Below are 2,510 nucleotides of genomic sequence, written 5' to 3'. Positions count from 1 at the left end.
ACTGGAATAACCACTAAAGATGTCTCAACACGAGTTAGCTAAACAACTAATCAATTGATTCACAAAGGCAAAGTGTAACTATGAAAAATAAAATGTAGAAACAAATGAATAAGAAACAAGAATAAGGGCAATGATAAAGGAATGTTCTAGGAGTTTCAGTTTCTTTGTAATGATTTTCAATGTAAATGATCTACCAAATCTTATTCTTCAATTGTCCATCATTTGTAGAAGGTTGTCGATTCCCTCATGCAATATACAACCGGCCTAGGACTGAAATCTAAACCTAGATATGATCAATTAGGAATGAATCTATGTTGTCCTTACATGGGCTTGCCTGTCACGTGTGCCCCTCAGATAATCAACATAGAATTCATCACTCCTTAACCGCATCAAGATTTAAAGATTAATGCATGCAATCTATCCTACCCCCTTGAATAACCCTATTTCACCCACAAGATTATCCCTCAAACGTCCTTACACGAGCATGTTCCTGTCACGAACGTCCCTCGAAAAATCGAATGAGAAACAATCTCTACAAGATCCACAAGAAATTCAAGCATTCAATCAAGTATGGTAGTTAAGCCCTAATCACAACATTACACACAAGAAAGAATGGATACAAATAGGACAAGATCATAGAAATAGGAAATTGGCAAATCCACAAGAGTTTTACATCAAATCTTCATTACAAATACTCCCTCCATCCTAGAACAAGAGATCTAATCCATAGAACGAAGGAAAACCGAAAAGAAGAAGATTACAAGCATTTTTGATCCCCAAATCCAAGAAATGAGAGAAAGAAAGCTTATCTACGATGAAGAACTGTCTTCGAATCTAATCCTCGATTTCGGAGTCGAAACGTTGAGGAATCTGCCCTTGAATCACCGGAAATCCCTCCGAGAAGATGGAGGAACGCCCCAAATCTTGATTCCCCCCAAAAGGGAGAAGATCCCTTTTCAAATCTTGGAGAAGGCCATATATAGAGGAGGGGTTTGGGCGACACACACCCCCGAGGCACGGCCATGTGAGGTTCACACGGCCAAGGTCACTCCCTTCTCTGCCTACCTTACACGGCCGTGTGTGATACACGGTCGTGACATGCTTCTTCCACAACTCCCTTTGCATGGTCGTGTAGATTTACACGGCCTGCACTGCCTCTGCCTCTGGAAACTTTGCACGGTCGTGTGGTGCACACGGCCAGGGCCTTCTTGGTCTCTAGAAACCTTGCACGGTCGTGTGGTGTACATGGCCGAGGCTTTCTTGATCTCTGGAAACCTTGAATGGTCGTGTGGTGTACACGGACTGGCTCCTTTTGGCTACAAATCTTGGCACAGTCGTGTGAGGTTCACACGGCCGAGGCCACTTCCTTTTCTGCTGCAATCACACGACTAAGCATCTCCACACTACCTGGGCAACCCCCCATGGCAGGGCCATGTGAGGTTCAGGTACAACGCCTTCCTCTCTAGCTTTGCTTGCAGATTTGGCCTCGAACATGAATCCTTCACCAAATTTGACCCCTGTATACAAAAAATGCACAAAAGCAGATTTCCGAACAAAAAGAGTAAATATGCTAAAAGGAAAGCTGGAAGTATGAAAATGCATAGATAAAGCATGCTCAAAGTATGTGAATGTGCATCCAAATATGCTTAAAAGTGTATATAATCTACGCACATCAGATAGTTGATTCCATTGTAGAATGTGTGTAGGACCAACCATTTCTCAAGGCCATGATGGGGACACTGTCTCAGCATACTTTTAAATCTATCCCAGGCTTCAAATAATGATTCTGATTCAATCTGTTTGAAGCTTGTGATCAAATTTCTCATGTGGGCAGTTTTGCTTGGTGGGTAGAGGTAGAACTTGTCCAGAAATTTCTGCTCACACTGCTCCCAAGACGATATACTGTTTGCTGGAAGATAATTTAGCCACTACTTGGCTCTGTCCTTCAGGGAGAATCAAAAAAGTAGTAACCTTACTAATTCTGGAGGGACCCCGTTCACTTTCATAATACCACAAATCTCGTAGAAAAGCTCTAAGTGATGATTTGGATCTTCATGCGGTCCTCCTCCAAATTGATTTTGCTGGACCATGTGGATTACTATAGGCTTGATTTCAAAATTGTTAGCTTCGATTGGCAGTCAAGTGATGTTAGACTGAACCCCTCGTGCATAAGGTGTTGCGTAGTCCTTCAACAATTTGTCAGCCATTTCTAAATATTCTTGTGCGGCTTGATATGCTTTCTGTAAGTTTCTTCTTCTCAAGAAAGTCCTCTCAATCTCTGGATCGAACGGAAGAAGTTGTCCTGAAAGGTTAGCTCTTCGCATGCAAAAACATGATATGAAATATAGTAAAGAAAAGAGTGAAATGATATTTTTTAGGTGTTTTAATAAAAATATAGAAAATAAAGAAAAACAAAACTAAAAACAAAGTTTAGTCTAACCCAATATGATTTTTGCTAATGTTATAAACACAGTCTCCGCCAACGGCGCCAAAAACTTGTTACGAACCGC

The 2,510-nt window shown here is 41.3% G+C and overlaps 1 non-coding gene across 1 annotated transcript; it reads left to right on the top strand.

Moving 5' to 3' along the window:
• Positions 1 to 1,722: 1,722 nt before the first annotated feature.
• On the top strand, positions 1,723 to 1,828 carry LOC122039242. The gene has a single exon (XR_006128110.1). It is a non-coding gene; the product is annotated as a small nucleolar RNA R71 (small nucleolar RNA).
• Positions 1,829 to 2,510: the final 682 nt, after the last annotated feature.

Source organism: Zingiber officinale, chromosome 1A (genome assembly GCF_018446385.1).
Source record: "Zingiber officinale cultivar Zhangliang chromosome 1A, Zo_v1.1, whole genome shotgun sequence".
Lineage (NCBI taxonomy): Eukaryota > Viridiplantae > Streptophyta > Magnoliopsida > Zingiberales > Zingiberaceae > Zingiber > Zingiber officinale.
Note: the sequence above shows the minus strand (reverse complement) of the source record. Positions and strands in the feature narration are given on the sequence as shown.